Here is a 10,790-nt window from a genome sequence, read left to right on the forward strand (position 1 = left end):
ACAAAATCCCTATGCATAGTAAGTGGGTTAGACTTAAATGTGCTAGTCATATTCTTCATGATGCTCTCTTTATGTTTCAATTCTTATCTTTTATGTGAGCATCATTGAAATCATCATGCCTAGCTAGAGGCGTTAAACGTTAGCGCTTGTTGGGAGGCAACCCAAATTTATTTTTGTCCCTTGCTTTTGCTCCTGTTTAGTAATAAATAATTCATATAGCCTCTGTTTAGATGTGGTTTTATTTTTTAATTAGTGTTTGTGCCAAGTAGAACCTTTGGGAAGACTTGGGTGAAGTCTATGCGATCTTGCTGTAAAAAACAGAAACTTTTGTGCTCACGAGATTAGCTTCCATTTTTTACTGGAGAGTTATTTTAGGTTGATTCTTTTTGAAGATGATTAAAAGAAAAATTCCTAAGGTCCACCAATTTATTTCAAAATTGTTGGAGTTACATAAGTATTCGAATGATACAGATTACTACAGTCTGTTCTGTTTTTGACAGATTCTGTTTTGTATGTGTTGTTTGCTTATTTTGATGAATCTATGAGTAGTATCAGAGGGTATGAACAATGTAGAAGTTGGAATACAGTAGATATTACACCAATATGAATTTAGAATGAGTTTACAACAGTACCTAAGTGGTGATTTATTTTCTTATACTAACGGAGCTTACGAGTTTTCTGTTAAGTTTTGTGTTGTGAAGTTTTCAAGTTTTGGGTAAAGATTCGATGAACTATGGAATAAGGAGTGACAAGAGCCTAAGATTGGGGATGCCCAAGGCACCCCAAGGTAATATTAAAGGACAACCAAGAGCCTAAGCTTGGGGATGCCCCGGATGGCATCCCCTCTTTCGTCTTCGTTTATCGGTAACTTTACTTGGAGCTATATTTTTATTCACCACATGATATGTGTTTTGCTTGGAGCGTCATTTTATTTTCTTTCGTTTTGCTTGCTGTTTGAATAAAATACCAAGATCTGAAATTCTTAAATGTTAGAGAATATTCACATAGTTGCATAATTATTCAACTACTCATTGATCTTCACTTATATCTTTCGGAGTAGTTTGTCGTGTGCTCTAGTGCTTCACTTATATCTTTTTAGAGCACGACTGTGGTTTTATTTTGAAGAAATAGATGAACTCTCATGCTTCACTGATATTATTTTGAGAGTCTTTTAGAACAGCATGGTAATTTTCTTTGGTTATAAAATTAGTCCCAATATGATAGGCATTCAAGATGGGTATAATAAAAACTTTCATATAGAGTGCATTGAACACTATGAGAAGTTTGATACTTGATGATTGTTTTGAGATATGAAGATGGTGATATTAGAGTCATGCTAGTTGAGTATTTTTGAATTTGAGAAATACTTGTGTTGAGGTTTGCAATTCCCATAGCATGCACGTATGGTAACCGTTGTGTGACAAATTTGAAGCATGAGGTGTTCTTTGATTGCTTTCCTTATGAGTGGCGGTCGGGAACGAGCGATGGTCTTTTCCTACCAATCTATCCCCCTAGGAGCATGAGCGTAGTGCTTGGTTTTGATGACTCGTAGATTTTTGCAATAAGTATGTGAGCTCTTTATGACTAATGTTGAGTCCATGGATTATACGCACTCTCACCCTTCCATCATTGCTAGCCTCTTCAGTACCGTGCATTGCCCTTTCTCACCTCGAGAGTTGGTGCAAACTTCACCGGTGCATCCAAACCCCGTGATATGATACGCTCTATCACACATAAGCCTCCTTATATCTTCCTCAAAACAACCACCATACCTACCTATTATGGCATTTCCATAGCCATTCTGAGATATATTGCCATGCAACTTTCCACTGTTCCGTTTATTATGACACGCTTCATCATTGTCATATTGCCTTGCATGATCATGTAGTTGACATCGTATTTGTGGCAAGGCCACCATTCATAATTTTTCATACATGTCAGTCTTGATTCATTGCCCATCCCGACACACCACCGGAGGCACTCATATAGAGTCATATTTTGTTCTAGTATCGAGTTGTAATCCTTGAGTTGTAAATAAATAGAAGTGTGATGATCATCATTATTAGAGCATTGTCCCGTGTGAGGAAAAAAAGAAAGGCCAAATAAGAAAAAGAGAAGGCCCAAAAAAAAGGAGAGAAAGGCCAAAAAAAGAGAAGGCCCAAAAAAATGAGAGAAAAAGAGAGAAGGGGCAATGTTACTATCCTTTTTTCCACACTTGTGCTTCAAAGTAGCACCATGATCTTCATGATAGAGAGTCTCTTATTTTGTCACTTTCATATACTAGTGGGAATTTTCGTTATAGAACTTGGCTTGTATATTCCAACAATGGGCTTCCTCAAATGCCCTAGGTCTTCGTGAGCAAGCAAGTTGGATGCACACCCACTTAGTTTATTTTGTTGACCTTTCATACATTTATAGCTCTAGTGCATCTGTTGCATGGCAATCCCTACTCACTCACATTGATATCTATTGATGGGCATCTCCATAGCCCATTAATATGCCAAGTTGATGTGGGACCATCTTGCTCCTTTTTGTCTTCTCCATACACCCTCCATCATCATACTCTGTTCCACCTATTGTGCTATGTCCATGGCTCGCGCTCATATATTGCATGAAAGTTGAAAAAGTTTGAGAATGCTAAAGTATGAAACAATTGCTTGGATTGTCATCGGGGTTGTGCATGATGGGAGCATTTTGTGTGACGAAAATGAAGCATAGCCAAACTATATGATTTTGTAGGGATGAGCTTTCTTTGGCTATGTTATTTTGAGAAGACTTAATTGCTTGGTTAGTATGCTTGAAGTATTATTATTTTTATGTCAATATTAAACTTTTGTCTTGAATCTTTCGGATCTGAACATTCATGCCACAATAAAGAAAATTACATTGATAATTATGTTAGGTAGCATTCCACATAAAAAATTCTGTCTTTATCATTTACCTACTCGACGACGAGCAGGAATTAAGCTTGGGGATGCTTGATACGTCTCCAACGTATCTATATTTTTTATTGTTCCATGCTATTATATTATCCATCTTGGATGTTTTATATGCATTTATATGCTATTTTATATGATTTTTGGGACTAACCTATTAACCTAGAGCCCAGTGCCAGTTTCTGTTTTTTCCTTGTCTTTGAGTTTTATAGAAAAGGAATACCAAACGGAGTCCAATTGACGTGCCAATTTTTGATGATTTTTTATGGACGAAAAGAAGCCCCCGGAGTAAAAGAGTTGGGCCAGAAGAGTCCCGAGCCATCCACGAGGGTGGGGGGCGCGCCCTACCCCCCTGGGCGCGTCCCCCTATCTCGTGGACGACTCGGAGACCCCCCTGACATGAGACCTACGCCAAAAATTCCTATAAATACAGAAACCTCCAGAATATAACCTAGATCAGGAGTTCCGCCGCCGCAAGCCTCTGTAGCCACCAAAAACCAATCGGGACCCTGTTCCGGCACCCTGCCGGAGGGGGGATCAATCACCGGTGGCCATCTTCATCATCCCGGCGCTCTCCATGACGAGGAGGGAGTAGTTCACCCTCGGGGCTGAGGGTATGTACCAGTAGCTATGTGTTTGATCTCTCTCTCTCGTGATCTTGATTTGGCACAATCTTGATGTACCGCGAGCCTTGCTATTATAGTTGGATCTTATGATGTTTCTCCCCCTCTACTCTCTTGTAATGGATTGAGTTTTCCCTGTGAAGTTATCTTATCGGATTGAGTGTTTAAGGATTTGAGAACACTTGATGTATGTCTTGCATGTGCTTATCTATGGTGACAATGGGATATTCACGTGATCTACGTGATGTATGTTTTGGTGATCAACTTGCGGGTTGAGTGACCTTGTGAACTTATGCATAGGGGTTGGCACATGTTTTCGTCTTGACTCTCCGGTAGAAACTTTGGGAAACTCTTTGAATTTCTTTCTATTGGTTGAATAGATGAATCTAAGATTGTGTGATTCATATCGTATAATCATACCTGCGGATACTTGTGGTGACATTGGAGTATATAGGTGACATTAGGGTTTTGGTTGATTTGTGTCTTAAGGTGTTATTCTAGTACGAACTCTAGGATAGATCGAACGGAAAGAATAGCTTCGTGTTATTTTACTACGGGCTCTTGAATAGATCGATCAGAAAGAATAACTTTGAGGTGGTTTCGTACCCTACAATAATCTGTTCGTTTGTTCTCCGCTATTAGTGACTTTGGAGTGACTCTTTGTTGCATGTTGAGGGATAGTTATATGATCCAATTATGTTATTATTGTTGAGAGAACTTGCACTAGTGAAAGTATGAACCCTAGGCCTTGTTTCCTAGCATTGCAATACCGTTTACGCTCACTTTTATCGCTTGTGACCTTGCTGTTTTTATAATTTCAGATTACACAAACCTATATCTACCATCCATATTGCACTTGTATCACCATCTCTTCGCCGAACTAGTGCACCTATACAATTTACCATTGTATTGGGTGTGTTGGGGACACAAGAGAATCTTTGTTATTTGGTTGCAGGGTTGTTTGAGAGAGACCATCTTCAACCTACGCCTCCCACGGATTGATAAACCTTAGGTCATCCACTTGAGGGAAATTTGCTACTGTCCTACAAACCTCTGCACTTGGAGGCCCAACAACGTCTACAAGCAGAAGGTTGTGTAGTAGACATCAGACCACAACCCACCAGGGCGCGCCTGGGGGTGCTGGCGCGCCCAGGTGGGTTGTGCCCACCTGGAGCACCTCCCTCTGATGTTATTTGCACTAAAAATCCTTAAATATTCAGAAAAAATCGTATTAAATTTTCAAGGCATTATGAGAACTTTTATTATTGGGTCATTTTTTTATTGCACGCAAAACTCAGAAAACAGGCAAGACATGGCATTTTTTTATTTATCTAAGAAAAACAGAAAACAAAAGGTAAGGGCAGAAGGTAGTGCTCACTAAATTCTGTTGGGGAACGTAGCATGCAATTTAAAAAAAATTCCTACGATCACGCAAGATCTATCTAGGAGATTCATAGTAATGAGACGGGAAGAGTGTGTCCACGTACCCTCATAGACCGAAAGCGGAAGCGTTAGGTTAATGCGGTTGATGTACTCGAACGTCTTCACGATCCAACCGATCCAAGTACCGACTGTACGGCACCTCCGTGTTTAGCACACGATTAGCTCGATGACCTCCCTCGAACTCTTGATCCAGTAGAGGGTCGAGGGAGAGTTCCGTCAGCACGACGGCATGGTGATGGTGATGGTGATGTGATCCGCGCAGAGCTTCGCCTAAGCACTATGACGCTATGACCGGAGGAGTAAACTGTGGAGGGGGGCACCGCACACGGTTAAGAGAATAACTGTTGTGTCTTTGGGGTGCCCCCCGCCCCCGTATATAAAGAAGGGGAGGAGGAGGCCGGCGGCCAGGAGGGGCGCGCCAAGGTGGGAGTCCTACTAGGATTCCACTCCTAGTAGAATTCGCCCCCTTCCTTCCAAAGGAGAGGGGGAAAGAGGAAAGTGGAGAAAGGGAGAAGGAAAGGGGGGCCGCGTCCCCCACCCCTTGTCCAATTTGGATTGGGCTTGGGTGGGGGCACCTCCCGTGGCTGCCTCCTCTCTGCTATGGCCCATGAGGCCCATTAACTTCCCCGGGGGGGGGGGGGGGTTCCGATAGCCTCCCGGTACTCCGATAAATCCTCGAACCTCTTCGGAACTATTCCGGTGTCCGTATATAACCTTCCAATATATCAATCTTTACCTCTCAACCATTTCGAGACTCCTCGTCATGTCCGTGATCTCATCCAGGACTCCGAACAAACTTCGATCACCAAAACACATAACTCATAATACAAATCGTCATTGAACGTTAAGCGTGCGGACCCTACGGGTTCGAGAACTATGTAGACATGACCGAGACACATCTCCGGTCAATAACCAATAGCGGAAGCATGATGCTCATATTGGTTCCTACATATTCTATGAAGATCTTTATCGGTCAAACCGCATAACAACATACGTCATTCCCTTTGTCATCGGTATGTTACTTGCCCGAGATTCGATCATCGGTATCATCGTACCTAGTTCAATCTCGTTACCGGCAAGTCTCTTTACTCGTTCTGTAATGCATCATCCCATAACTAACTTAGTAGTCACATTGCCTGCAAGCTTATAGTGATGTGCATTACCGAGAGGGCCCAGAGACACCTCTCCGATACACGGAGTGACAAATCCTAATCTTGATCTATGCCAACTCAACAAACACCTTCGGAGACACCTGTAGAGCATCTTTATAATCACCCAGTTACGTTGTGATGTTTGATAGCACCACAAAGTGTTCCTTCGGTATTCGGGAGTTGCATAAGCTCATAGTTAGAGGAATATGTATAATTCATGAAGAAAGCAATAGCAATAAAACTAAACGATAATAATGCTAATCTAATGGATGGGTCTTGTCCATCACATCATTCTCTAATGATGTGTTACCATTCATCAAATGACAACACATGTCTATGGTCAGAAAACTTAACCATCTTTGATTAACGAGCTAGTCAAGTAGAGGCATACTAGGGACACTCTGTTTTGTCTATGTATTCACACATGTACTAAGTTTCCGGTTAATACAATTCTAACATGAATAATAAACATTTATCATTATATAAGGAAATATGAATAACAACTTTATTATTGCCTCTAGGGCATATTTCCTTCAGTCTCCCACTTGCACTAGAGTCAGTAATCTAGATTGCATAGTAATGATGCTAACACCCATGGAGTCTTGGTGCTGATCATGTTTTGCTCGTGGAAGAGGCTTAGTCAACGGGTATGTATTTTTGCAAATCTCTATGTCTCCCTCCTTGACTTGATCGCGGATGGAATTGAAGTGTCTCTTGATGTGTTTGGTTCTCTTGTGAAATCTGGATTCCTTCACCAAGGCAATTGCTCCAGTATTGTCACAGAAGATTTTCATTGGACCCGATGCACTAGGTATTACACCTAGATCGGATATGAACTCCTTCATCCAGACTCCTTCATTTGCTGCTTCCGAAGCAGCTATGTACTCTGCTTCACATGTAGATCCCGCCACGACGCTCTGCTTGGAACTGCACCAAATTACAGCTCCACCATTCAATATAAATACGTATCCGGTTTGCGACTTAGAGTCATCTGGATCAGTGTCAAAGCTTGCATCGACGTAACCATTTACGACAAGCTCTTTGTCACCTCCATAAACGAGAAACATATCCTAAGTCCTCTTCAGGTATTTCAGGATGTTCTTGACCGCTCTCCAGTGATCTACTCCTGGATTACTTTGGTACCTCCCTGCTAAACTTATAGCAAGGCACACATCAGGTCTGGTACACAGCATTGCATACATGGTAGAACCTATGGCTGAGGCATAGGGAATGACTTTCATTTTCTCTCTATCTTCTGCAGTGGTCGGGCATTGAGTCTGACTCAACTTCACACCTTGTAGCACAGGCAAGAACCCTTTCTTTGACTGATCCATTTTGAACTTCTTCAAAACTTTATCAAGGTATGTGCTATGTGAAAGTCCAATTAAGCGTCTTGATCTATCTCTATAGATCTTGATGCCCAATATATAAGCAGCTTCACCGAGGTCTTTCATTGAAAAATTCTTATTCAAGTATCCTTTTATGATATCCAGAAATTCTGTATTATTTCCAATCAATAATATGTCATCCACATATAATATTAGAAATGCTACAGAGCTCCCATTCACTTTCTTGTAAATACAGGCTTCTCCAAAAGTCTGTATAAAACCATATGCTTTGATCACACTATCAAAGCGTATATTCCAACTCCGAGAGGCTTGCACCAGTCCATAAATGGATCGCTGGAGCTTGCACACTTTGTTAGCAACTTTAGGATCGACAAAACCTTCTGGTTGCATCATATACAACTCTTCTTTAAGATATCCATTAAGGAATGCAGTTTTGACATCCAGTTGCCAAATTTCATAATCATAAAATGCAACAATTGCTAACATGATTCGAAGAGACTTAAGCATCGCTACGGGTGAGGTGTCATCGTAGTCAACTCCTTGAACTTATCGAGCTTTCTAGACAATAACATTACCATCAGCGTCAGTCTTCTTCTTGAATATCCATTCATTCTCTATGGCTTGCCGATCATCGGGCAAGTCAACCGAAGTCCACACTTTGTTCTCATACATGGATCCCATCTCAGATTTCATGGCCTCAAGCCATTTCGCGGAATATGGGCTCATCATAGCTTCCTCATAGTTCGTAGGTTCGTCATGGTCTAGTAACATGACTTCCAGAACAGGATTACTGTACCACTCTGGTGCGGACCATACTCTGGTTGACCTACGAGGTCCAGTAGTAACTTGATCTGAAGTTTCATGATCATCATCATTAACTTCCTCACTAATTGGTGTAGGAATCACTGGAACTGATTTCTTGATGAACTACTTTCCAATTCGGGAGAAGGTACAATTACCTCATCAAGTTCTACCCTTGAGCAGCAACTTCCTTGCTGTTCTTCTTGAAGTTCCCCATCTTCCCTTTGCCCTTTTTCTTGAAACTAGTGGTCTTGTTAACCATCAACACTTGATGATCCTTCTTGATTTCTACCTCCGGAGCCTTTAGCATCGCGAAGAGCTCGGGGATTGTCTTTTCCATCCCTTGCATATTATAGTTCATCTCGAAGCCTTTATAGCTTGGTGGCAGTGATTGAAGAACTCTATCAATGACACTATCATCAGGAAGATTAACTCCCAGCTGAGTCAAGTGGTTGTGGTACCCAGAAATTCTGAGTATGTGTTCACTGACAGAAGTATTGTCCTCCATTTTGCAGCTATAGAACTTGTTGGAGACTTCATATCTCTCAACTCGGGCATTTGCTTGAAATACTTCAACTCCTGGGACATCTCATATGCTCCATGACGTTCAAAACGTCTTTGAAGTCCCGATTCTAAGCCGTAAAGCATGGCACACTGAACTATCGAGTAGTTATCAGCTTTGCTCTGCCAGACGTTCATAACGTCCGGAGTTGCTCCTGCAGCGGGTCTTGCACCTAGCGGTGCTTCCAGGATGTAATTCTTCTGTGTAGCAATGAGGATAATCCTCAAGTTACGGTCCCAGTCTGTGTAGTTGCTACCATCATCTTTCAACTTAGCTTTCTCTAGGAACGCATTAAAATTCGAGGGAATGGCAGCACGCGCCATTGAACTACAACAACATAGACATGCAAAAACTATCAGGTACTAAGTTCATGATAAATTAAAGTTCAATTAATCATATACTTAAGAACTCCCACTTAGATAGACATCCCTCTAGTCATCTAAATGATCACGTGATCCATATCAACTAAACCATGTCCGATCATCACGTGAGATGGAGTAGTTTTCAATGGTGAACATCACTATGTTGATCATATCTACTATATGATTCATGTTCGACCTTTCGGTCTCAGTGTTCCGAGGCCATATCTGCATATGCTAGGCTTTTCATGTTTAACCCGAGTATTCTGCACGTGCAAAACTGGCTTGCACCCGTTGTATGCGAACGTAGAGCTTATCACACCCGATCATCACGTGGTGTCTCAGCACGACAAACTTTAGCAACGGTGCATACTCAGGGAGAACACTTGTTCCTTGAAATTTAGTCAGGGATCATCTTATAATGCTACCGCCGTACTAAGCAAAATAATATGCATAAAGGATAAACATCACATGCAATCAATAATATGTGACATGATATGGCCATCATCATCTTGTGCCATTGATCTCCATCTCCAAAGCATCGTCATGATCTCCATCGTCACCGGCTTGACACCTTGATCTCCATCATTGCGTCGCTGTCGTCTCGCCAACTATTGCTTCCACGACTATCGCTACCGCTTAGTGATAAAGTAAAGCAATTACATAGCGATTTCATTTCATACAATAAAGCAACAACGATAAGGCTCCTGCCAGTTGCCGATAAATTTTACAAAACATGATCATCTCATACAACAATTTATATATCATCACGTCTTGACCATATCACATCACAACATGCCCTGCAAACACAAGTTAGACGTCCTCTACTTTGTTGTTGCAAGTTTTACGTGGCTGCTATGGGCTTCTATCAAGAACCGTTCTTAGCTACGCATCAAAACCACCACGATTTTTGTCAAGTGTGGTGTTTTAACCTTCAACATGGACCGACCGTAGTCAAATTCGATTCAACTAAAGTTGGAGAAACAGACACCCGCCAGTCACCTGTGTGTGAAGCACGTCGGTAGAACCGGTCTCATGAACGTGGTCATGTAAAGTTGGTCTGGACCGCTTCATCCAACAACACCGCCGAATCAAAATAAGATGTTGGTGGTAAGCAGTATGACTATCATCGCCCACAACTCATTGTGTTCTACTCGTGCATATCATCTATGCATAGACCTGGCTCTGATACCACTGTTGGGGAACGTAGCATGCAATTTCTAAAATATTCCTACGATCATGCAAGATCTATCTAGGAGATGCATAGCAACGAGACGGGAAGAGTGTGTCCACGTACCCTCGTAGACCAAAAGCGGAAGCATTAGGTTAACGCGGTTGATGTAGTCGAGCGTCTTCACGATCCAACCGATCCAAGTACCGAACGTACGGCACCTCTGTGTTCAGCACACGTTCAACTCTGTCCTACAAACCTCTGCACTTGGAGGCCCAACAACGTCTACAAGAAGAAGGTTGTGTAGTAGACATCAGACCACAACCCACCAGGGCGCGCCTGGGGGTCTTGGCGCGCCCAGGTAGGTTGTGCCCACCTGGAGCACCTCCCTTTGA

This window comes from Triticum aestivum, chromosome 6D, assembly GCF_018294505.1.
Source record: "Triticum aestivum cultivar Chinese Spring chromosome 6D, IWGSC CS RefSeq v2.1, whole genome shotgun sequence".
In the NCBI taxonomy this organism is placed as follows: Eukaryota; Viridiplantae; Streptophyta; class Magnoliopsida; order Poales; family Poaceae; genus Triticum; species Triticum aestivum.